Source organism: Mobula birostris, chromosome 29, assembly GCF_030028105.1.
Source record: "Mobula birostris isolate sMobBir1 chromosome 29, sMobBir1.hap1, whole genome shotgun sequence".
In the NCBI taxonomy this organism is placed as follows: Eukaryota; Metazoa; Chordata; class Chondrichthyes; order Myliobatiformes; family Myliobatidae; genus Mobula; species Mobula birostris.
Window position 1 is genome coordinate 3,617,161 of NC_092398.1, and position 27,471 is coordinate 3,644,631.

General features: G+C 45.0%; 1 protein-coding gene across 1 annotated transcript in view; it reads left to right on the plus strand.

Annotated features, from left to right (window-relative positions):
• The first annotated feature begins 6,104 nt into the window (after nt 1-6,104).
• wasf2 (WASP family member 2) overlaps nt 6,105-27,471 on the plus strand; it is an 81,557-nt gene continuing 60,190 nt past the window's right edge. Inside the window, exon 1 of the mRNA XM_072246187.1 lies at nt 6,105-6,210. The gene's annotated coding sequence lies outside the window, so the exon portion shown is untranslated. The remainder of the gene's footprint in view (nt 6,211-27,471) is intronic.

Sequence of the window (27,471 nt, forward strand, 5' to 3'; positions counted from 1 at the left end):
AGCCTGAAGACCCCTCTTCTCATCACTACCATCAGGGAGGAGGTCCAGGAGCCTGAAGACCCCTCTTCTCATCACTACCATCAGGGAGGAGGTCCAGGAGCCTGAAAACCCCTCTTCTCATCACTACCATCAGGGAGGAGGTCCAGGAGCCTGAAGACCCCTCTTCTCATCACTACCATCAGGGAGGAGGTCCAGGAGCCTGAAGACCCCTCTTCTCATTACTACCATCAGGGAGGAGGTACAGAAGCCGGAAGGCATACACTCAATGATTCAGGGACAGTTTCTTCTCCTCCACGATCAGATTTCTGAATGGGCAATGAGCCCATGAACACCACCTTGTATTTTTCCCCTCTTTTTGCACTAGTTGTTTAATTTAATTTTCTTTTTTAGTTTTTTTATGATGTACTGCTGCCACATAACAGCACATTTTGCAACATATGCTGGTGATATTTAACCCAATTTTGATTCTCTGATGAGTGCGGTATCAAGGCAACTAGTGGCAACTGTTGTCTGGACAGTGGGTTGAGACTGCATCTTTATATCCAGCCAGATTGATGTATATAGCATCATGTTCTGGCTTCTGTTCTCTTCCTCTCCAGCCCTTGGCCTGAAACATCAACTGGGCATTCCTCCTCTCCACAGATGCATTTTGTGTGTGTTGCTCTGGATTTCCAGCATCTGTAGAGTCTCTTGCATTTATAACCGTATAACAATTACAGCACGGAAACAGGCCATCTCGGCCCTTCTAGTCCGTGCCCAACGCTACTCTCACCGACCTGCACTCAGCCCATGACCCTCCATTCCTTTCCTGTCCATATACCTATCCAATTTTTTTAAAATGACAAAATCGAACCTGCCTCTACCACTTCTGCCGGAAGCTCGTTCCACACAGCTACCACTCTCTGAGTAAAGAAGTTCCCCCTCATGTTACCCTTAAACTTTTGCCCCTTAACTCTCAACTCATGTCCTCTTGTTTAGAACATAGAATATAGAATAGTACGGCACAGTACAGGCCCTTCGGCCCACAATGTTGTGGCAACCCTCAATCCCTGCCTCCCATATAACTCCCCACCTTAAATTCCTCCATATACCTGTCTAGTAGTCTCTTAAACTTCACTAGTGTATCTGCCTCCACCACTGACTCAGGCAGTGCATTCCACGCACCAACCACTCTCTGAGTAAAAAACCCTTCCTCTAATATCCCCCTTGAACTTCCCACCCCTTACCTTAAAGCCATGTCCTCTTGTATTGAGCAGTGATGCCCTGGGGAAGAGGTGCTGGCTATCCACTCTATCTATTCCTCTTATTATCTTGTACACCTCTATCATGTCTCCTCTCATCCTCCTTCTCTCCAAAGAGTAAAGCCCTCGCTCCCTTAATCTCTGATCATAATGCATACTCTCTAAACCAGGCAGCATCCTGGTAAATCTCCTCTGTACCCTTTCCAATGCTTCCACATCATTCCTATAGTGAGGCTACCGGAACTGGACACAGTACTCCAAGTGTGGCCTAACCAGAGTTTTATAGAGCTGCATCATTACATCACGACTCTTAAACTCTATCATTCGACTTATGAAAGCTAACACCCCATAAGCTTTCTTAACTACCCTATCTACCTGTGAGGCAACTTTCAGGGATCTGTGGACAGGTACCCCCACATCCCTCTGCTCCTCCACACTACCAAGTATCCTGCCATTTACTTTGTACTCTGCCTTGGAGTTTGTCCTTCCAAAGTGTACCACCTCACACTTCTCCGGGTTGAACTCCATCTGCCACTTCTCAGCCCACTCTGCATCCTACCAATGTCTCTCTGCAATCTTTGACAATCCTCTACACTATTTACAACACCACCAACCATTGTGTCGTCTGCAAACTTGCCAACCCATCCTTCTACCCCCACATCCAGGTCGTTAATAAAAATCACGAAAAGTAGAGGTCCCAAAACAGATCCTTGTGGGACACCACTAGTCACAATCATCCAATCTGAATGTACTCCCTCCACCACGACCTTCTGCCTTCAGCTGGCAAGCCAATTCTGAATCCACCTCGCCAAACTTCCCTGGATCTCATGCCTTCTGACTTTCTGAATAAGTCTACTGTGTGGAACCTTGTCAAATGCCTTACTAAACTCCATATAGATCACATCCACTGCACTACCCTCATCTATATGCCTGGTCACCTCCTCAAAGAACTCTATCAGGCTTGTTAGACACGATCTGCCCTTCACAAAGCCATGCTGGCTGTCCCTGATCAGACCATGATTCTCTAAGTACCCAGAGATTCTATCTCTAAGAATCTTTTCCAACAGCTTTCCCACCACAGACGTAAGGCTCACTGGTCTATAATTACCCGGACAATCCCTACTACCTTTTTTGAATAAGCGGATAACATTCGCCTCCCTCCAATCCTCCGGTACCATTCCCGTGGACAACGAGGACATAAAGATCCCAGCCAGAGGCTCAGCAATCTCTTCCCTCGCCTCGTGGAGCAGCCTGGGGAAAATTCCATCAGGCGCTGGGGACTTAACTGTCCTAATGTATTTTAACAACTCCAACACCTCCTCTTCCTTAATATCAACATGCTCCAGAACATCAACCTCACTCATATTGTTGTTTGAATCTCCCCTACTTTCAATGGAAAAAGCCTATCCACGTCAACTCTATCTATCTCCCTCATAATTTTAAATACCTCTATCAAGTCTCCCCTCAACCTTCTATGCTCCAAAGAATGAAGACCTAAGTTGTTCAACCTTTCTCTGTAACTTAGGTGCTGAAACCCAGGTAACATTCTAGTAAATCTCCTCTGTACCCTCTCTATTTTGTTGACATCTTTCCTATAATTCGGTGACCAGAACTGTACACAATACTCCTAGTTTGGCTTCACCAATACCTTGTACAATTTTAACATTACATCCCAAATCTTAACCAGTGCATTACACATAAAAAAGAAGCGGTCCCAATACCAACCCCCTCGGAGCACCACTAGTCACCCACAGCCAACCCTGTATTCCTACTGTTTGCCTCCAGTCAATCAGCCAATATTCTATCTATGCTAGTTCCTTTCCTGTAATACTATGGGCTCTTATCTTGTTAAGCAGCCTCATATGTGGCACCTTGTCAAAGGTCAGAGGTTTATGCTGTGTTGTTTTATGTCCTAAATCAGAGTGCCCAACCTGGGGCCCATGGACCTTTTGCTTTATGGTATTGGTCCATGGCATCGAAAAGGGTGGGAATCCCTGATCTAAGTAATCAGTCGAGCACCCGAGAGAGCGGCCGGGGCTCATTTCAGCACGCTAACCATTAAACACTACCTACAACAAGTCATAGAGTCATAGAAAATACAGCAAAGAAACAGGCCCTTCAGCCCATCTAGGCTTTTCCATTCAAGGGCATTGGAGTTTTCATACCAGGCTGTGATATAACCAGTCAGTATACTCTCCACTGCATCCGTTAGTCTTGCGAGACCGTGGATCTGCGCCTGGAAATTCTTCACTCTGCAGGGCGCGGGCCTGGGCAAGGTTGTATGGAAGACCAGTGGTTGCCCATGCTGCAAGTCTCCCCTCTCCACGACACCAATGTTGTCCATGGGAAGGGCATTAGGACCCACACAGCTTGGCACCGGTGTCATCGCAGAGCAATGTGTGGTTAAGTGCCTTGCTCAAGGACACAACACGTTTCCTCGGCTGGGGCTTGAATTCACGACCTTCGGGTAGCTAGTCCAATGCCTTAACCACTTGGCCACGTGCCCACTCTCCGCACTGCACATCCATAGAAATTTGTCAAAGTTTTTGATGACATGCCAAATCTTCGCAAACTTTTAAGAAAGTAAAGGCGCTTTCTCTGTATTGGCACTTGTGTGCTGGGCCCAGGACAGAATCTCTGAAATGATAACGCCAAGGAATTTTGAAGTTGATGACCCTCTCCACCTCTGATCCCCCAGTGAGGACCTGCTCATGGACCTCTGGTCTCCTCCCTCCACAGTCAATGATCAGCTCCGTGGTCTTGCTGACATGGAGTGAGAGGTTGTAGTTGTGGCACCACCTCAGCCAGATTCTCAGTCTCCCTCCTGCATGCTGGTTCGTCAATACCTCTGATTCGGCCAATGCTAGTGTCGTCGTTAGCAAACTTAATTATGCAATTGGAGCTGTGCCCGGCCTCACAGTCATAAACGTGAAGCAATTAGAGCAGGGGGCTAAGCTCACACCTGTGCTTGATGGAGATTGTGGAGATGTTGTCGCCAATCCGAACTGACTGGGGTCTGCAATGATGATCCGATTGCACAAGGAGGTATTGAGACCTAGGTAATGGAGCTTATTGATTAGTTTTGAGGGGATTATTGTGTTGAATGGCAAGCTGTAGTCAACGAAGAGCATCCTGATGTACGCATCCTCACTGTCCAGATGTTCCAGGGCTGAGTGACGAGCCAATGAAATGGCATCTGCTCTTCACTGCCCTATCGGTAGGCAAACTGGAGGGAATCCTCTCACCTACAGCCCCCAGCTCTTATTTTTTAATCCCCCCTCCACCCAAGGTGGGACAAACTTTCTATCTACCCTTTCTATGCCTCCTAAAACTTTAAACCACTTTTTATAACTTTAAACCACTTTTTATAATGCTGTTTAAATCATGCAAGAGGATTGCAACCTTGTGCCCAGATGAGGCCACCCTCAGGGTGGAGGAGCAACAACTGGGTAGCCTCCAACCCCATGACATGAATATTGATTTTTCCTTCCGGGCAATAGATTTCCAACCTCCTTTCTCTATTCCCTACTTTGACCTTTCACTTTTTCTCACTGGCCTATTACTTTCCCCGGGTCCCCTCCTCCTATCCTTTCTCCAATGATCTACTTTCTTCTCCTGTCAGTGTGGTAAACCATGTATATATGTTGTAACTCGGTTACCTGTCTGGACACACCCCTCTGCTGACTGCCCCTGTGGCTCCTCCCACAGATTCCTGTATAAAGGTGTTTGCCTTGCCCCTCCCCCTCAGTCCGGGGGCAGACACTCACTGTGGAGGTCGTATTGTACAGTGAATAAAAGCCTTTCAGTATTTTACCAAACCTCAGTCTTGTGGAGTAATTGAAGGTGCTTCAGTCAGATTCCTTCTTCTCCAGCCCTTGACCTTTCCTACCCATCTGGCTTCACCTATCACCCTCCAGCTAACCTCCTCCCCCACACCCCACCAACCTTTTTATTCTGGCGTCTTTCCCCTCCCTACCTGAAGAAGAGTCTCAGCCTGAAACATTGACTGTTTATTCATTTCCATAGATGCTGCCTGACCTACTGAGTTCCTCCTACATCTTGTGTGTGTTGCTTTGAATTTCATATCTGCACTTTAACCTTTAACTTTATCTTTATTTCGATCTTTATTCTTTATAACTCGAATGCTTTATTTCTGTTGCATATCGCGCCAACACACTACAGCAGATTCCTGATGCACGTAAATGAATACGGCATCCCTGATTTTACCTTTAGAACGCTTCAAGCCCACTGAATCTCTCCCCATGGTTAGAACAAGTGTTTCTGGTTTAAATGAACGATTTGTGAATAATTGCTGCCTGGAGCAATAATTTCAACGTGAATTGAGTTGTAAATTCACATAGTTTTAGATAAAATTTCAAAGCTAAGCGTCATTCATAATAAAAAAATAAGAATAAACGGTGTAAAGCGTTTTGTATTTTTACTGTATTTTCTCAATACATTTAATAAAATAAACACTTCGATTTAAAGTTTTAGACGTCAACTCAAATGCACCCCTGAACTTTGCAACATTGGGGGTTCCCCATCACGGACCACACCAACAAGTTCAGACAGGGGCCTTCAAATATAATATATTTATAAACAGAAGTATCTGTTTTATTTCTTCACTTATCAAGTATTAGATAGCGGTTGCGCGTATAATTTATAATGGTTATGATGGACAAGTTCTGAAGTGTAAAAATGCAATAGATCCGTAAGATTAGAACTTTGCTTATCACCCCGAACTACAAACCAGCGATATCTTTGCTCCGACACCCCACATACGTCATCCGACAGGAGGCGGAAATTCGAGGCTTGGACTGACAGACACGACAGCCAATGGAGGTGTGGGAGCGGGCGGAAGTTGTTGCGGCTGGGCGGGTCTGCTGGAGCGGGCGTTGCTGGGCGATGGCGGACGGGCTGTAGGCGTTGGGCGGCGGCCTCGGGATCCCGGGCGGGAGCGGGCGGACAGGTAAGCGGCACTGGCGGATTCACCGTGACTGGGCCCCGCTTATAGGGCTCGGAGAGGCCCGTTCTTTCCTCCTTACCCGACCGGCAACTCCTTGGCGGCCCGTCGGCCCATCGTCTCTGTAACTTCCCCTCTCCTCGACTCATTCACAGCCTCTTCACCTCCCTTCCTTCCCTGTCTCGCCTCACCCCCTCTCCGCTCTCAATCCCTCAACCCTTGCACTCCTCTCCTCACTCCTCTGTCTCACCCTCCACCTCATCTCATCGCCTCCCATTCAACCTCCTCCTTCCATCCGCCCTATCGCCATCTACCTTCCCCTCCTCCATCCCTCCCTCCTGTACCCCTCCTCATCTCCCACCCCACCTCCCTCATCCTATCCTCCTTATCTCCACCTATCTTCCTCTCCACCAGTCAACTTATCCACCTCCCATCTCTCCCTCCCGTAACCCCCTCCTCATCTCCCACCCCTCCTTTCCTCCCATCTCTCCACCCCCTCAACTTTCTCTACCTTGCGCATCTCCCTCTCATAACCCTCTCCTCATCTCCATCTCTCCCCATCTTCCATGTATCCCCCTCAACCCATCTGCCCTATCCCCACCTACCTTCCCTTCTTCACCTCTCAACTCATCCTCCTGTATCCTCCTCCCTCTCATCCCCGACCTTTCTCTAACTACCTTCCTCTCCCCAACTCACCCCTCGCCCTCTCTTCTACCTCAACCCATCCACCCCACACCCACCTCTCCCTCCATCCCCCTCCTCTCCCTCTCATCTCTCCCACTGCTCCATCCTCCCAACGCTCTTTCCCTCCACCCTGGACTCAAGCCTTGGAGCCCATTCACGTCTCTTAAGCCATAGCTCGTTATATAACCTTCCTCTACAATGGACAGGATCTCCCTACAGATACAGGTCGTTGGATAACTGTTTATCCTTCAAGCACCACTTACAATATCTGGTCTTTGGGTCTGCTTGTGTGTGTCTGGGACAATTAAATGCAACTTTACCAAAATGGTTTTGCTGAAACAGAATGGAGACCCGATCAGCTGTGGTTGCTATTTAAACTCTCAGACTGAACCTTGTTTGAGGAAGGGAAACTTTTTACTTCCAGATTGAGCTCTCAGTTTGAGGAAAATTCGTCTTGCTGCTTTTAATATTGTCTCAAAGATAATTCAAAGTAAACAGCATGGAACTGCGTAGTTATTTTTGAGCAAACACTGTGCATTGTTCTGGCTTTCAATGTGTTCCCTTAGCACTCTAAATAGCAACCTTTCTTCAGCTAGATTATGCCCTTCATAAATCAAAGTATGGGATGTTATGTTGAAGTTGTATGAGACATTGGCGAGGCCTAATTTGGAATATTGTGTGCAGTTTTGGTCACCTACCTACAGGAAAGATGTAGGTAAGGTTGAAAGAGTACAGAGAAAATGGTGCCATGTATGGAGGACCATGTATTGTGGGCATGTGGCCAAGTGGTTAAGGCATTGGACTAGCTACCTGAAGGTCGTGAGTTCGAGCCCCAGCCGAGGGAACATTTTGTGTCCTTAAGCAAGGCACTTAATCACACACTGCTCGGCGACGACACTGGTGCCAAGCTGTATGGGTCCTAATGCCCTTCCCTTGGACAACACTGGTGGCGTGGAGAGAGGAGACTTGCAGCATAGGCAACTGCTGGTCTTCCATACAACCTTGCCCAGGCCTGTGCCCTGGAGAGTGAAGACTTTCCAGGCGCAGATCCATGATCTCAGAAGACTAACGGATGCCTTTACTTACTTACGGAGGACCTGAGTTATAAGGAAAGATTGAATAGGTTAGGACTTTATTCCTTAGAACAAAGAAGATTGAGAGGAGATTTGATAGGTGTATACAAAAATTATGAGGGGTATCAATAGGGTAAATGGGGTTTTTTCCCCACTGAGGTTGAGTGGGACGACAATTCGAGTCATGGGTTAAGGTGAAAAGTTTAAGGGGAACATGAAGGGAAACTTCTTTACTCAGAGTGTGGAATGAACTGCCAGCACAAGTGGTGCATACGAGCTCAAGTTCAACACTTGAGGGAAGTTTGGATAGGCATATGGATGGTAAGGGTGGGGAGGGCTTAGGTCCCGGCATAGATCGATTAGAGAAGGCAGTTTAAATGGTTTTGGCACGGACTAGATTGATCGAAGGGCCTGTTTCTCTGCTGACTTCTCTATGATTCTAATATATCTGGAGGTCGCCTGGGTCTACTAAAACCTTCGGAGTCATCTGTTTCTCGCTCTTTGCCCTTCGGTCCCCAAGTCGGGGGGCTTGTGAAAGCGACACGGAGGAGTGTAATGTTGCAACAGCGAGTCACTGGTCTCGCTCACTGTTGCGGGGGCGATCTCTCTTTTGCTGCTGAGAGAGATACCAGAGTGCAGGGTTGGACTGCAGTTTTTGATCGACTCTAGATCAAGTTCTCTATTGCTTGCATGGTCGGGGTGGGGTGGGGAGGGAGCATCGATGCTGCAGTCTGAGAGGCAACCTTGGGCTTCTTATCACTTGAAGAAGGTCCTGACGAAGGGTCGTGACCTGAAACGTCGACTGCTCACTCTTTTCTGTAGATGCTGCCTGGCCTGCTGAGTTCCTCCAGCATTTTATGTGTTTTGCCTTGGATTTCCAACGTCTGCAGATTTTTCTCCTGTTTGTGTTACAATCATTCATTCTTTGGGGTTTCTTGTTTTTGTGGATGTCCCTGCGAAGAGTAAGGATCTCAAGAATGCCATTACACCATGATCAGCTTAATGGTACGGGTGCATGGCATTTTAAAAAAAAGGTTTGGAAACCCTGATTGTAGGTCAAAAGTATTATGGAGAAGAATGGCTGTGAGGGACTGAAGTAATTTTTTTAGTATATTTAACAATCTTTTAATTTAAGTGTATTTTTAAAGTTCCTTCACTATTTGAGTAGTTTTGTGAGGTTTTTGTGTGTTTCTAAATACTTCATGTACTAAGCTTGTACTTAGTAACCAACGCCTGATTTCTGCAGTGAAATGGGGGGTTTCAAACTTAGCCACACTTACATTGAGTTCAAAGTGAAACTGACTTTGGTATGAAGCAAACTCGGGGCCTTCTTAACAATGCAAATTTTTCATTGTTTGATTGCCCTTCTGTTAAACGGTTTCAACATGTCAGGTACAGCGCTGTGGAGTGAGTTGGATTGCTAGCATTTCACGTGCCATCTGTGGCTAAATCCATGATACTGGGTAATGGGTGGCGGGGTGGAGATTTGCCAAAGGAAGTGTAATGCGCTTTTTCCTCCGCTAGCCTGCAGGTCACCCTTGGGCAAGGTGTAGCGCCTGCTTAGCTCTCCCAGTCAGGTTCACATGAAGACATGGGAGCAGGTGGTGGATGTTCGTATGCAAACACTGATGCCACGCAGACAATCTCTGAAGAGTATTGATAAGTATTGATAATATCTGGGGGTCACCCGTCTTGAAAAGACACTGCCCATAAAAGGCAATGGCAAACCACTTCTGTAGAAAAAATTGCTAAGAACAATCATGATCGTGGAAAGACCATGATTGTCTACATCATACGACATGGCACATAATGAACGAACATTTGTAGTTTCAAATTAACCTCAGTTAATTACAGAAAACCAGCAGTGCAGGGTGCCACCTTTTGCTGATGTTGTTAAATTGTCTCTATCCTCAGTTGGATGTAAAGAACTCAAGGTGTCAAGTTGCAGGAGCGATGACAGTCTCTCCTTTGCTAGTGAGAGCGCCTGTCTGAGCTGTTGAAGTGTTGGAATGGACAGTAGTTTTTTGATGGACTCTCGATCGTGGTCTCAGGGGCTTTGCTGTTGCTTGCATGGTGGGTGGTGAGGATTGATGCTTTTGCAGGAGGAAGTGGGGGGAAGGTTGGTGCTTTTGTTGCTGGTTGTGTGTGGGAGAGGGGCCTTGGGGTTCTATCATTTGTCATTCTTTAGGTTTCTTTCTCTTTCATGGATGTCTGTGAAGAGCAAGGATTTCAGGTTGTATACTGTATACATTCTCTGATATTAAATTGAACTATTTGAAGAATCAAGGAGCTATGAGCACCTGGCCAATATTTTTCCCCCAGGCAACATCGAGAAAAAGCCATTGTCATTATCTGCCAAAACAAACTTCCAATCAGTACTGTGATTATGATTGTAATCAGGAGTTTGTTTCTCTTGCATTGAAAATGATTTCATTCCGGTCTCTGGTGTCGCCACACGTTTCCATGGTGACTGCATGTCTTCTACGGTAGAGTGAGGCTTCCTTTGGTACTAGGTCCAAAAATAAAAGTCTGATTCCAGTGCAGAGTTGTTTTAACTGTCCATTTCCTCTTTTGCTAATATTATCTCACTCTCAGCTGTTGGGGAAGCTTGCTTTAGTTAACAGTTTAATTAGTGAAACGTGGTAAAGACCCACTACTACCTTTGTGAGTCTCACTTCCACAGCAAGCTAAAAACCAAGCACAGAGTGGGTGACGAGTGGCACAGTTAGTGGAACTACTAGTGGAAAGACATTCTTGCCATAGAGGGAGTACGAAGAAGGTTCACCAGATTGATTCTGGGATGGCAGGACTTTCATATGATGAAAGACTGGATCGACTAGGTTTATACTCGTTGGAATTTAGAAAATTGAGAAGGGATCTTATTGAAACCTATAAAATCCTAAAGGGATTGGACAGGCTAGATGCAGGAAGATTGTTCCCGATGTTGGGGAAGTCCAGAACGAGGGGTCACAGTTTGAGGATAAAGGGGAAGCCTTTTAGGACCAAGATTAGGAAAAACTTCTTCGCACAGAGAGTGGTGAATCTGTGGAATTCTCTGTCACAGGAAACAGTTCATTGGCTATATTTAAGAGGGAGTTAGATATGGCCCTTGTGGCTAAAGAGATCGGGGGTATGGAGAGAAGGCAGGTACAGGGTTCTGAGTTGGATGATCAGCCATGATCATATTGAATGGCAGTGCAGGCTCGAAGGGCTGAATGGCCTACTGCACCTATTTTTTATGTTTTTATGTTTCTACTGCCTCACAGTTCCGTAACCTTCACTCAATCTAGTGCTCTCTGTGATCATGTGGGTTTCTACTGGGTGCTCTGGTTTCCTCCCACATTCCAAAGAGCCACAGAATCATTGAGTCATAGAGCACTACAGTACAGAAACAGGCCCTTCTGCCCATCTAGTCCATGCCGAACTGTCAATTTGCCTAGTCCCATTGACCTCTACCTAGTCCATAGGCCTCCCTCCACAACCCTCCCATCAAAGTTCGTTCATTATGCGCCGTGTCACATGATGTGGGCGATCATGCTCTTTCCATGACCATGATTGCTCTTGGCAAATATTTCTGCAGAAGTGGTTGGCCATTGTCGTCGTCTTGTGGGTGACCTGTGTGCTTTGTTCAGTGCTGTGGTTTTCTTCCACATCCCCAAGATATACAGGTTGAATAAGTTCAAAGTAATATATTTTCAAAGTACGCATCTGTCATTATATACCACCCTGAGATTCATTTTCTTGCAGGCATTCACAGTAGCGCAAAGAGCTACAATAGAATCAATGAAAACCTGTGCAGAAATAAAGACAGACATTTATTATCAGAGTGTGCATCGGGTAACCAATGTGCAAAAGAAGTCAAACTGCAAATACAAAAACAAATAATAACAATAACTAGTATTGAGGACATGAGTGGTAGAGTTCTTGAGAGTGAGTCCATGGGTTGTGGTGTCACTTCAGAGTTGAGGTGAGTGAGGTTATCCATGCTGGTTCAGGAGCCTGGTGGTTGAAGGGTAATGAAAGTCCATGCCTCCTTCCCGATGGTTGCATGGAGGTCCATAGATTAATGAACCACTGTAACTTGCCCCCGTTATGGAAGGGAGGGGTAGAATCTTGTTGAAAGGAACCCAAAGAGGATAAAAAAATAGGATCAATCTATAGAGTTGGTGTAAAATGGGTGCTTGATGGTCATCCTGCAGTCTTGGCCAAAGGGCCACTTTCCATACTTTATCTTTGACTGCTCCTCTAATGTACTTTGACAATGTGCTTCAGGGCCACCTGAAGTCATGAAGGATGTACTATTGTTTGGATTGAGTTGAATGAGCACATTCTACATGAAATGCTGTTGTAGGAAAACAGCATCCGTCATCGGACCCCCACCACCCAGGTCACGCACTCTTCTCGCTGCTGCCGTCAGCTAAAAGGTACACGAGCCTCAGGACTTGCACTGGCAGATTCAAGAACAATTACTACCCCCCAACCATCAGGTTCTTAACATAAGAACATAAGAAATAGAAGCAGAAGTAGGCTATCTGACCTGTCGAGCCTGCTCCACCATTCACTAAGATCATGGCTGGTCTGGCCATGCACTCATCTCCACCTACTTGCCTTTTTCCCCATAACCCTTAATTCCCCTACTATGCAAAATATGCAAAATCTATCCAACCTTGTCTTAAGTATATTTACTGAGGTAGCCTCCACTGCTTTTTTGGGCTGAGAATTCCACAGATAATGAAAGGGGATAATTTCACCCAACTTCACTTGCCCCATTATTGAAATGTTCCCACAACCAATGATCTTATTTTCAAAGGCTATCTCATTATTTCATGTTCTTGTTATTTATTGCTATTTATTTATATTTGCATTTGTTCTGAATCTCCTGCACTCAGATTGATCTTTCATTCCTGTGCCCACAAGAAAATGAATCTCAGGGTTATATGTGGTGACATGTGTACTCTAATAAAATTTACTTTGGAGTTTTTTGAACTTTGAAGTTATGATTTGGGGTTAACAACATTGACACAGGCCCTTGGCAATTATTTATTCATAGAAATGCAGTGAGGAGTAGGCTGTTCTGACCCAGCCACACTGCCTTGCAATTTCCCTGATTTAACCCTAACTTAACCACGGGACAGTTTGCAGCGACTAATTAACCTACCAACCAGTACGTCTTTGGACTGTGGGAAGAAACTGGAGGACCTGGAGGAAACCCACGTGATCATGGGGAGAACGTACAAAGTCCTTACAGGCAGCAACATGAGTTGAACCCGGGTCGCCTGTACTGTAAAGTGTTATGCTAATCTCTTCTGCTACCGTGCATGCAAACTAGTTAAAACAAAGAAAAGGTCATTAAATTATATTTTAACATTCAAAGCAGAATGAGTTCATGCACAAATTCTTATTGTGTTTTTTAATGTTACTTTTGTTTAATAAGGGTATGAAATGGAATTAATGAAACCAAGTTTCTGGGTGCATCTTGGCAAATAATAGAGATGAAAATAAAATCATAAAATGTTCGAGTCATAGAGAAGTGCAGCAGAGAAACAGGCCCTTCAGCCTATCTAGTCTGTGCTGACCTACCTAGTCCCATTGACCTGCACTGGGGCCATGACCTGCTACACCCTACCATCCATGTACTTATCCAGACTTCTCTTATTGTTGAAGATATTCTGGACCAGAACTACCGAAAGAAGAGAGAATAATGTTCTGGGTTCATACTGATCCTTGGAGACCTGTCAACCCTTTCATGGAAAAATATTGTTTGGACGAGAAAGATATGAAAAACTGTACATTTTTGTGTGAGAGAGGGAGCCTGTGGGGTGTCAATGTTGGGTTGGACTCTAGATCATGGTCTCTGTGGGGACGTTGCTATTGCTTGCATGGCAGGTGCTGGGGGGGCTGAGGCATATGTGGGGGAGGGTTGTTGCTTGCTGCTGCTTAAGGGGGGTGAGGGGGGCTTTGGGGTGCTGACATTTTTCTGTCTTTCATTCTTTGGGCTTTTTCTTCTGTTTTGTGGGTGTCTGTGAAGGGTAAGAATTTTGGGTTGTATACGTTCCCTGGTATTAAATTGAACCATTGAACTGTTGTCCTGCAAAGTGGAAGTGAAGTAGAATTTAATGGAAGCATTGTTTTTAACTTCATTTGTCACATGCATTGAAACATACAGTAAAATGTGCCGCTTGCATCAATAATGTGCTAGGGACAGCCTGCAATTATTGCCATGCTTCATTGCCTGCCCACAACTTACCAACCCTAAGCCTTGCGTCTTTGTAATGTGAGAGGGACTGAAGCACACCGAGGTCATGTACAAACTCTTTACAGATAATAGTGGGAATTGAACCCTGATCATATAGCTGGCACACTGTAAAGCATTACACTAACCTGCATGCTACAGTTGTGTTCGTAGTCTTGTTCGTTCATTATGTGCCATGCCGTATGATGTAGGCGATCATGGTTTTTCTATGACCGTGATTGTTCGTGGTAAATTTTTCTACAGAAACTGTTTGCCATTGCCACCTTCTGGGCAGTGTCTTTACAAGACGGGTGACCCCAGCTATTATCAATACTCTTCAGAGATTGTGTGCCTGGCGTCAGTGATCGCATAATCATGACTTGTGACATGCACCAGCTGCTCCCGTAGCTTCATGTGACCTTGATTTTGGGAGGGGGAGGTGGGGAGGGGCTAAGCAGGTGCTACACCTTGCCCAAGGGTGACCCACGGGTTAGTGGAGGGAAGGAGCGCCTTGCACCTCCTTTGGTAGAGACGTCTCGTCAACTGCTTATCCTTAATAGAGGCTCGGTATCTGGCTGTAACGTTTTCAGTGCAAAAGCTGAGTGAATGATTTCTTAACTCAACCTTACTTTAATAACCATGTTAACCCAAAGGATCATGATGAAGGCAGAAACACTTCTGACCATTTATTCTCAGTTGTATTATACTTAAATAGGTGCTAAATATTCCATTGAAAAGGTTTCTAGCATCAGTAACTTGAAGAATTGGAATAGTTCAGAATATTCAGAAATTGTTTTGTCATCTCCTTGTAGGTGTTTAATTGAACATGTCTTCATGGGTCATCTGTTAAAAGGTCATTAAGTAGTTTACAGATCTATGGCCATATATTAGAGCTCAAAGGGTCTATTCTGTGCTGCATAATCACTGCACAGTGTAATGTGACCAATTAACCTACCAACCGGTATGTCTTTGTACTTTGGGAGGAAACCCATGCGGTTGTGGGGAGAACGTACTAACTCCTTAAAGACAGTGGCAGGATTTGAATCCGTGTCACTGGTACTGTAAAGTGCCGAGCTAACCACTACGCTGCCATACTGCATCTTCCGAGCTACAGGGAAGGGGGAGTGTATGGGCTACCTAGGAGGAAAGGTGTGTGATAGGGTGAAACTGAACGATGCAGGCGATAGTCCTTGGCTGACAGAGTGTGGTGAAGATTTCTCAAACTAAACTGATCTGCCAGGGGAAGTAGGAAATAAAAGTCAAGTTTATTGTCATTTAACATGCATGTCGTCAAACTTCCAACCAAATCGATGTAAAGCACTGTAGCACACATAACACAAAATCACTTATGAAAGTAAGGATAAAATCTACCAATGAATTGTGCATAAGTAAACAAAGTAAAGTGCGTAAATTAAATATTGTAAGGTACAGTACAGATTAACCGGTGACACTTCAAATACGATGCGGCAAGGAGCTCAGAAACCTAATGGCCTGAGGGAAGAAACTGTTTCTCATCCTGCCTTGTTTTTATGCAATGGAGTCTTCTATATAATAGTAGAAAGTCAAGGAGGGTGCCAGATGGATTGGTGGGATCCTTGATAATACTAAGGGCCCTGCAGACACAGCACTGCTGATAACTGTTCCTGATGGACGGTAGGACGACCCCTATGATCCTCTCAGCAGTTCTCACATTCCTTTGTTGGAACAACTGGTCCAATGCTTGACTCTTCCTATACCAGGTGGAGAGGCAACTTGTCAGGACGCTCTCAATGGTGCTCCTGTAATATTCGGTTAAAAGCACAATTGAGAGCATCCTGACAAGTTGCAGGGAAGAGGATAGCGGAAGTGTCAGATATAAAGCACTGCAGAAGCTAGAAATCTGAAATAAAATGCTGGAAATTCTCAGCTTGTCAAGTAGCATCTGTGGAGGAAGAAACAGAAAACTACAGTCATGGGTTGATCATCTTCAGAATTAAGGCTGATTTGTGTTAAAAAATACATTTGGACTAAGATGTTTACTGTCCTGTGCTATCACCAGTGGGATCATCAGTTGATCTGCCACCTGTCTTCAGGAGTTTCGGCCCGCTTATGGTCAAGACTCCCTCGAGGTGGTGGGCCAGCAGTGCTAAAGCACCACCTCCCACTGATGAGCTTAAAAACTTGGCATCTGCCTCCATCAGTCACTTCCATCCAACAGATAGTCTGCTCTTCAGGTGTCTATGCAACTACTGGAGGGTTTGCAAGATATGTATACACTGTCTGACTATCTGCCCCTCTGGACATACTTGGTCCACACAAATCGAGGCTGTAGGTATGGTGTAGCCGCGAACCCTACGCGGATCCCTACGCCGTAGCCTAACGTGCACCTCTCCCAAAATGTAACTACATGTCGCGGCAACACAGACCACAACAAGTGTGATTGGGCCGCTTGGTAGCATCGCATTTCCTCCTGCGCTGCAATAGCTTCCCATTGGGTGACTGAAGGGCAGGGAAGGAACTCTGGCTGCAACACTTTCCATAAAGCTTTACAGACCTCCGAAATTATGGAGGACACATTTCGCTTTTATGAAAAAAGACGCTCGCTTTAAACTTGTTTACCCTGAGAAAGACTACCATGACCATGAAACCTTGCATGGGCAGGTGTGTGCGCATGCGCGATGTGCCCGAATTGCAGAGCAACGCAGACACACCAACGCACAAGTATAATTGATCACAATGCACGTAGGCCACTTGCGTAGGTTACGGTGTCCATTTGATGCAGAAGTGTAAATCAGCCTGTAGTCCATATTGTTGCAAGCTTGATGGATTTTCCAACCCCTCGGCATAAAAGGACCCCTGATTTAAGTAATCATGTAAGGTTACCTGCCTGAACTTGTTTGAATCGTTAAATCTCAGGTTGATAAATGAGCACATTCAGAAAATCAATTGGCATTTCTCAAGCATATAATTGGGCTTTGTGCAATGGTGGAAGAGGTCAAAGGCAGGGAAGGTGAGGAGAAATGAGGAATCAAAGTGAGACAACTGAATCAGAATCAGGTTAATATTATCGATACATGTCGTGAAAGTTGTTGATTTTGCAACGGCAGTTCAATGCAATACATAATAGAGGTAAAAAAAACATGAATTTTAGTGCGTATATATAAAATTATTGAAATAAGTAGTGCAACAGTAGAAATAATAAAAAAAAGTAGTGAGGTAGTGTTCATGGGTTCAGTGTCCATTCCGAAATCGTAAGACAGAGGGGAAGGAGCTGTTCCTGAGTGTGTACCTTCAGGCTCCTATACCTCCATCCTGATGCTAGCAATGAGAACAAGGTATGTCCTAGGTGGTGGGAGTCCTTAATGATGGATGTTGCCTTTCTGAGGCATCACTCCTTAAATATGTCCTGTATACTATGGTGGCTAGTGCCCATGATGGAGTTGACTAAGTTTACAACTCTCTGGCAGCTTATTTCAATCCTGTGCATTTGCCACCCCCACCCCCCAGTGATACAGCCAGTTAGGATGCTGTCCACGGTACATCTATAGAAATTTGTGAATGTCTTGGGTAATGTACTGAAGCTCCTCAAACTCCTAATGAAACATAACCACTGACATATCTTCTTTGTAACTGCATCGATATGTTGCTTCCAGGATAGATCCTCTGAACCAGAGGATCCAGAAGCTTGGAATTGCTTACTCTTTTCACTTCTGATTCCTCTATAAGGACTGGTGTGTATTTTCTTGTCTTAAGCTTTGAGTCACCAGAGGAGGTATTGGGTAACTTGGTCATCCAGTCAGTGTTTCTCTTCTCAAGGATAGAGGAGACCCTGCTATGCTACACAGAAGAGTCAGGCAGCTCCATGATACAGCTGATAGAGTTGCTTGTTGATGTCATCAGATACCCCGGTGGACCTCGAACGTATCAGTGTGGAGTTTGCACAGCCTGCATGTTACTGATGAAACTGTATGTGAAACTAGGTACAGTTCTTGCCTCTACACTGAAGGATAGATACGGTTTGCTGGGTTGATTCCTGGGGTGTCGTGGTTGACGTACATAGAAAGATTGAGCAGGTTGGACCCATGACTGTTGGAGTACAGAAAATGAGAGGTGATGTCATTGAAATGTAAGATTGAGGGGCGTTGATGGTGGATGTTGTGCTTCACAATAATATCACAATAGCCACCTCCCATTTAAGGTGGAGAGCTCAAAGTCACTTTTCGTCCAATTGATTGAGTATCCTGATAGTCTGCCAAAAGAGGTGATTAAACCTAGAAGAAGAGGGACTGACTTTTCTGAGTTTTGTAAGTTGAGTATCACATCGTCAGCATATGAACTAATAAGTGTTTCAGTACCTCCCACTTGCAAACCCAGAATATTTGGGTGACTTCTTATTTTTAAGACAAGGGGCTCTCCCGCGACGGCAAAAAGGGCCGGCGAGAGAGGGCACCCCTGCTGAACTTAGCGGTGTAGGGGAAACAGAGTTGACTTGTCACCATTCGTTATAATGGAACACATTGGGCTGGCGTATATCAGTTTTACCCAAGATACAAATGACTCCCCGAACCCAAACCTGTACAGTGACTCAAACATGTAAGGCCACTCAATCTGGTCAAAAGCCTTCTGTGCATCAAGCGACAAAATTGCTGCCCCATTAATTTTTCCCATGATCAGCATATATAGTATTAAGGAGGCACCTGACATTGGGAAAGGAAAACCTACCTGGGACAAATCCTGTCTGATCAGGATGAATGATAGATGACAAATACTTATTTAGTCGGTTAGCCAGCATTTTAGTAATTACCTTTCTATGGAAATTCTGAAGTGCAATGGGCCTATAGCTGGCCGGGTCTGTTTCCTCTTTACCTTTCTTTAAAATGAGGGAAATGTTAGCCTCGTACAATGTTCTAGGCAAGGCTTTATCTCTCTTACAGCAAGATATCATTCTGAGGAGAAGTGGGGCAAGGATATCACAGAATTTCTTATAAAATTCACAGCCAAATCCATCCGGACAAGCAGCCTTGCCGGACAGAAATGACTTAATGGCAGAAGTTATTTCTTCCAATGTGAAGTCAGAATCCAAGTCCTCCCTAGCAGCGTCACTAAGTTTCGGCATTACAAAAGAATCAAAGAATCGAGCCACGCCACCGAGCATTCCTCCGGTTTTAATCCCAGCCTAATCACTGGACGATTTACAATGACCAGCTAGCTTACCAACTGGTACGTCTTTGGATTGTGGGAGGAAACCAGAACACCCCGGAGGAAACCCACATGGTCATAAACTCTTTACAGACAATGATTGGAATTGAACCCCAGTCGCCTGCACTGTGAAGTGTTATGCTAACCACTACACTACCCTGCCGCCCCCAGTGTGAATACTCAGTGTGGTGGAGGTACAGAAGGAGACTAGCAGATATAGAAGCCACAAGGGAGTCTAGGGGCATGGTGAGAGAATAGAAAGGTGTTGTATTGGCCATGACTAGATCTGTCACAATTCAGTTGGCTTCCTCTTGCTCTTCTATGGTGGGGGGAGGCGCGGGGGGGAGAGGAATAGAAGAGTGAGCTGGGAATGCTGAAGGTATTTGTGGTGGCAGTGAACGCGGTGGAAATTGGGAACTAATTCACCAAATATAGCGATTAGTGGGGTGGAAGGAGATTCCAAGGAATCTAGCTATGTTCAGTGTGCAGTGAGTGTGAGAGAGCAGAAGTACAGGAAATGGCACTTGAGCCCTATCAGTTCTGGAGGAGCGGAAACCGTGGTTATAAAAAGAGAGAATATCTGGGAAGTACGTGTGTGTGTGTGTATAAAGTTTTGTTACTAGAGAAAGAGAAACAAGAAAGAAATACTATCAGGAAGTTGGGTCGGAGGAGGTACCATCAAGATGCTTATGGCTTTAAAAATGGACGTTTGTTGGATGGTTCCTGAGATGAGGGAAACTTGAAAGGCACAGGAAGAGCCCACGATGGACCCTACAAAATTGTAGCAGGGTGGAAATAGACAGTGTATTTACAGGAGCAGAAGGCAATTCAGCTATCAGTGCACCAAGTATAGTGAGGGTGGATCCTAAATAGGATTGGGACAACACACGTAAAAGTTGCTAGTGAACACAGCAGGCCAGGCAGCATCTCTAGGAAGAGGTGCAGTCGACGTTTCAGGCCGAGACCCTTCGTCAGGACAAGAATCTTTCCACACAGATGTGATCAATTTGGGCTCTGTAGCTACATTTTTTGATTAGAGGAAAGAGATAATTTATTTATTCAATTTCATGGTAAGGTTTTTCACACAAAATGCTGCAAGAGCTCAGCAGGTTGGGCAGCATCTATGGAGGGGAAATATACAGTCCTGATGAAGAACCTCAACTGGACTATCTATTCCCCTCCGTAGATGCTGTCTGACCCGAGTTCCTCCCGCATTTTGTGTGTGTTACTCTGGATTTCCGGCATAGAACGTAGCAGTTCATGAACAGGCCCTTTGGCCCACAGTGTTGGGCCGAACCAGCAAAAAAGTAAATCTAACCCACCCCCCCCCAAAAAAAACTAATCCCTCTACCTACACAATGTTCACATCCCTCCATCTTCCTCACATTCACGTGCCTATCTAAAAGTCATTTAAAAGCCTATATTTGCCTCTACCACCATATCAGGCAGGTTCTGAAGAATCTCTTGTGTTTATGGAAGGGTCTGTGTTAATTAGAGGCAAAAAGACCTCAAATTATTTTTCCCACCTTCAAACTATTTGGAAAGGTGCTATACTTGTGTTCTGTTGATAAAGTTATGTGTTATATTCTGGACATCTTGTAGCCAGTACTTAGGAAAACATCACATACTTCATATGACATTTTTTTCTGTTGAATTGTGATGGATGGCAAAATCCAGGGATTGTTGGAGATGTCACAGAGTTGCTCTTTATTCTTGAGACCAGCGACTGGAGAGCACTTAACCAATCGAGAGCGGTGTTCCAACATTGGCAAGCACAGTGAAATATAACTCAATGCATAAAGCAAGGAATGAATATGAATGCCTACAGTTCTAACCATAGTCCCCATAAAGCAGCAAACAGCCCAGGCCTTGTTTATCAAATGGCATGGAATTTAAAAACATTGTATTCACTGGAATTCAGAAGAATTACTGGGGGGGGGGGCGGTGGAGAGAGACTCTCATTGAAACCTACCATATATTGAAAGGCCTAGTTAGAGTGGACATGGAGAAGATGTTTCCTATCGTGGTACAATCTAGGACCAAAGGGCACAGCGTCAGTATAGAACGGACCCCTCAGTCAATGGTATTGGTCCACGGCTTAAAAAAGGTTGAGAACACCTGGTATAGAAGGACGTCCCTTTACAACAGATATGAGGTGGAATTTCTTTAGTCAGGGGGTAGTGAATCTCTGGAATTCATTGCCACAGGTGGCTGTGGAGGCCAAGTCATTGGGTATACTTAAAGCAGAAGTTGAGTGGTTCAAGATTAGATTATGAGAACACTCAGTCCACTTTTATTGTCATTTAGAAATGCAAACGTGCATTAGGAAATGATACAATGTTTCTCCGGAGTGATATCACAGAAAACAGGACAGATCAAAGACTAACACGAACAGAACCACATAATTATAACATATAGTTACAACAGTGCAAAGCAATACCATAATTTAATGAAGAACAGATCATGGGCACAGTAAAAAAAAAAGTCTCAAAGTCCCGAGTCGATCGACTCCTGAGTCCCTGATAGTAAGCGGCAAAAGGGAGAAATTCCCTCCCATAAACCTCCAGGCACTGTCAACTTGCTGATACCTTAGAAGCAGCCGACACTGAGTCCATCCGTCCGAAAACTCCGAGCTTCTGACCAGCCTCTCTGATACAGCCTCCCGAAGACCTTCGACCTCTCCCCGGCCGCTGAAGCACGCAAAGCCGAGGATTTCGGGGCCTTCAGCTCCGGAGATTCCGGTTACCACACAGTAGCAGCGGCAGCGAAGCGGGTATTTCAGAAGTTTTCCTGATGTTCCTCCGCACTCTCACGTCTGTCTCCATCAAATCAGAATTGTGCACGGTCCCTACTTGACAGATAACGGATATTCATCACCGAAGTGACCGCGCGCGCTGCTGTCGCGCCGCCATCTTCTCCCCCCATAGTCATAGTCATACTTTATTGATCCTGAGGGAAATTGGTTTTCATTACAGTTGCACCATAAATAATTAAATAGTAATATGTAAATTATGCCAGGAAATAAGTCCAGGACCAGCCTATTGGCTCAGGATGTCTGACCCTCCAAGGGAGGAGTTGTAAAGTTTGATGGCCACAGGCAGGAATGACTTCCTATGACGCTCTGTGTTGCATCTCGGTGGAATGAGTCTCTGGCTGAATGTACTCCTGTGCCCACCCAGTACATTATGTAGTGGATGGGAGACATTGTCCAAGATGGCATGCAACTTGGACAGCATCCTCTTTTCAGACACCACCGTCAGAGAGTCCAGTTCCATCCCCACAACATCACTGGCCTTACGAATGAGTTTGTTGATTCTGTTGGTGTTTGCTACCCTCATCCTGCTGCCCCAGCACACAACAGCAAACTTGATCGCACTGGCCACCACAGACTCGTAGAACATCCTCAGCATCGTCCGACGGATGTTAAAGGACCTCAGTCTCCTCAGGAAATAGAGACGGCTCTGACCCTTCTTGCAGACCGCCTCAGTGTTCTTTGACCAGTCCAGTTTATTGTCAATTCATATCCCCAGGTATTTGTAATCCTCTACCATGTCCACACTGACCCCCTGGATGGAAATAGGGGTCACCAGTACCTTAGCCCTCCTCAGGTCCACCACCAGCTCCTTAGTCTTTTTCACATTAAGATAATTCTGCTCACACCATGTGACAAAGTTTTCTACCGTAGTCCTGTACTCAGTCTCATCTCCCTTGCTGATGCATCTGACTATTGCAGAGTCATCAGAAAACTTCTGAGGATGACAAGACTCTGTGCAGTAGTTGAAGTCCGAGGTGTAAATGGTGAAGAGAAAGGGAGACAAGACAGTCCCCTGTGGAGCCCCAGTGCTCCTGATCACTCTGTCGGACACACAGTGTTGCAAGCACACATACTGTGGTAGTAAGGGTGTCAAAGGTTACAGGATTGAGTTCAAGAGCCGAGAGGTAATGTTACAGCTATATAGGACCCTGGTGAGACCCCACTTGGAGTACGGTGCTCAGTTCTGGTCGTCTCACTGCAGGAAAGATGTGGAAACTATAGAAAGGGTGCAGAGGAGACTTACAAGGATGTTGCCTGGATTGGGGAGCATGCCTTATGGGAATAGGTGGAGTGAACTTGGCCTTTTCTCTATGGAGCAATAGAGGGTGAGAGGTGACCTGATAGAGGTGTGTAAGATGATAGGTGTTGATTGTGTGGATAGTCAGAGGCTTTTTCCCAGGCTGAAATGGCTAACACAAGCCGGCACAGTTTTAAGGTGCTTGGAAGAAGGTACAGAGGAGATGTCAGGGGTAGGTTTTTTACGCAGTGAGTGGTGAGTGCGTGGAATGGGCTGCTGGTGACGGTGGTGGAGGTGGATATGATGGGGTCTTTTAAGAGACTCCAGGATAGGTACATGGAGCTTAGAAAAATAGAGGACTATGGGTAACCGGAGGTAATTTCTAAAGTAAGTACATGTTTGGCACAGCATTGTGGGCCAAAGGGCCTGTATAGTGCTGCAAGTTTTCTGCTCAGTGATGTAGCTAACCAAGAGACTACAATTTGACTCTTGGTGGTTGACAGATAGTGGTCTAGTTAGTTTAAATAGTGCTCCAACATATGCCAGAGTTTCAGCACTGTAGATGGGTGGGGCAAGTAAAACTCTGCACTCTCCTAACAGGAAGTAAATGTGCTGGCGGTTCAGAGCAGAGAACTGTGTGGGGGAAGGGAAACAACAGGTCTTTCTTCATTGCTTTTGTCAGCTGTCTGTGTAGGTTGGGAGGGACGTAATGAAAATTCATTACCAGCGGCTTACGACAAATTCTGTCTATCAAAACCTGAATGTTTTGGAGATCCGTTCAGATGTCTGGAAACCAGGAATAAATGTCCCCAATTTTCCCACAGATTTTCAAAACCATTTTGTTACTTTTAAATGCAAAGCTGTGGGATTTTTGTAATTATTGGTTGGGGCTGGAGCTACGGGACTGAAGGAGCTGGCTGGTATTTAAGGGAACTTCAGTTTTGCAGTGTGGAGGAAATAGCAGCAGCACGGTACACAACTGGTGAATAACCACTGAGGTTGTTTTTGACACCTTAACTGAAACATTGAAAGTTTGATTCTACAGAATACCAACTTCTTGCCTTCTCATTTATGAAGTTAATGCTTTTGTTTTAAATTGTGTTTTTGGAAGGATCCTTCGGTTTTGCACAAACTTGGCTGCATTCACGCAGCCCATGAAATGTTACTTTGCTCAAAGCCACAAGATGATTTTCTTGTAAATCTTTCACTGCCTTAAATGTTTTCATTATACCATGTTGGTTCTAAGTTAAGAGGCATCCTTCCACTTGGTATCCTGTTACAACTACGAGTGGACCTTCATTCTGGGGTGAATTGCTCTGGTAAGACTGGCGTGGATTTCTTGTTATTCGTTGCCCTGAGAGATGGTGCCAGCGAACAACGCTATCATGGATGACATCCTCCAGATGGTCCACAAAACTGTTTCTCTCACTTTTGCATCTTTTTCTTTTAAATGTTGCTTTGGTACTGTTTGGAGCCTGTGATCTACGGTTTGATGGTGTGTTTTTGGGCTGATTGAGCGATCTGGCGCTTGTCTGTCACCAAGAAAGTTCCAGCAGGCGAGCCTCGAGTCCTAGAAGCTTAGAGATGGTGCAAGAGACCACAGTCAATTCTCTTCCTCACTGATTAAAGTGTTGAGGAAGATTGAAATCATCGAGGCGAATATGGAAGGCGAGCAAGTGTTCAGCGTCATCTACCAGCCTGTCTGCCGGAGGGAGGTTCAGCGTGTGATGGTCTCTTCCTCTTTTTCTCTTTCTCTCCCCTTCCCCCGCCTCACTTGTCCTTCCTGAGCATTTAAAAGGTCTCTCTTTCGCGCTCAGTGCTGCCGGAGAATGATACCGATGTTCTGGGTCTGTGGTTTGTGGATCGGACTAGTTCCTGGTCACTTTTTCTACTGCTGCTTTATTTTGGACGACTTTGAATTGGGGCGGCCTGTAGATATTGAACACTGAACTGGAATGAATATAGAAAATAGGTGCAGGAGTAGGCCATTCGGCCCTTCGAGCCTGCACTGCCATTTATTATGATCATGGCTGATCATCCAACTCAGAACCCTGTACCAGCCTTCCCTCCATACCCCCTGATCCCCCTAACCACAAGGGCCATATCTAACTCCCTCTTAAATATAGCCAATGAACTGGCCTCAACTGTTTCCTGTGGCAGAGAATTCCACAGATTCACCACTCTGTGTGTGAAGAAGTTTTTCCTAATCTCAGTCCTAAAAGGCTTCCCCTTTATGCTCAAACTGTGACCCCTCGTTCTGGAATATGGACTTTGAATTTTGAGTTGTCATTCATTTGTTCTTGTTGGAGTTTGTGAGGTTTGATTTTTGCGTGTGGGAGTTGGGTTGATGTTTTTTTTGAAAGAATTCTTTGGTGTTTCTTTGTTTCGTTGACTGTGGGAGAAATGAATCTCAAGAGGTGTATACTGCATACACACTTCGATAATAAATGTGCTTTGAATCCTTTGGATCCTTTAATGTTGCATGACATTGATTCCCTAAGAGATTACTGCACCATCCAGGACATGCCCTCTTCTCACTGCTACCATCATGCAGGAGGTCCAGGAACCTGAAGAAGCAGACTCAGTATTTTATTTCTGATAATTGAGAAACAATGTGGAATAGGCCCTTCCTGCCCTTCCAGCCCTGATTTAACCCTGGCCTGATTCGTATTTAAGCATGGATCGTTGGAATAATGAAATGGCTAGTTCTATTCCACTTGAAAAAATTACTTATAATTTAAGAGATAAATATGTAACATTTTTGAATATTTGGCGCCCTTACTTACAAAAGATAGGATGGCATATTTAAGTGCTCCGATAAAGATTTTGGTTACTTGGGGAAAGTAATGAATAATTATACCAAATTTATTTTGAATCCCATGGAGCATGTGGAAACCTTCCAATAACCAGGTGGTTCTTTTCTTTTTTTTCTCTTTCTTTCTTTTTAGGTAGGACTATATATGGGGGGGGGGGAGGGGGGGTAGATTTTATCTTTTCATGTATTCTTTTTGAAAATTTAATAAAAATTATATTTAAAAAAAACCCTGGCCTAATCACAGGACAATTTGCAATGACCAATTAACCTAGCAATTTTGGAACGTGGGAGGAAACCGGAGCACCTGGAGGAAACACACAGTCACAGGGAGAGCGTACAAACTCCTTACAGGTAGCGGAAGGAATTGAACCCAGCTCTCCTGTACTGTAAAGTGTTCCAGGTTCAAGAACAGCTCCATCCCTTTAACCGTTCAGTTCTTGAAACATTCGGCAAAACCCTGATCACTACAGTTTAGCATCACTGTGACCACCTAGGACTAAAATTTGGACATTTTTGTTCTAAGTGTATACTTGTCATAATTATGTAGATTTAGGTTTATACTTGTGAATGCTGCTTATCTGATGCTATGCACCTGTGGTGCTGCAGTGCATTTTTCTCTGCACCTGTGCTTACATGTACTTGTGCATGTGTGAACAATAAACTCAACCTTGACTTTGGAGCAGGATTTATGGTCACACTGAGGAGCGGAGGTGTTTAAGGTAACTCCTCGAGGACAACCCTCATAAAAGTTGAGGTACATGAGACTCCTGGTGTTGTAACTCAAATCAAGTTGCCGAAGGAACTCAGCAGATCAGGCAGCATCTGTGAAGGCCGAATTATGATCAGGTTTATTATCACTAACATTCGTTGTGAAATTTGTTCTGGGGCCTCAGTGCATTGTAACACATATAAAAATTACTACAGTTACAACAAGAAATAGAACAAACTTGTGCAAAAAGAGGAAAATGTGAGTTGGTGCTCATGGGTTTAATATCCATTCAAAAATCTGATGCCAGTAGGGAAGAAGCTGCTCCTAAAATGTTGAGGGAGTCTTCAGGCTCCTGTACCTCCTCTCTGATGGTAGTAATGAGAAGAGGGGTCTTCAGGCTCCTGTCCCTCCTCCCTGATGGTAGTAATGAGAAGAGGGGTCTTCAGGCTCCTGTACCTCCTCCCTGATGGTAGTAATGAGAAGAGGGGTCTTCAGGCTCCTGTACCTCCTCCCTGATGGTAGTA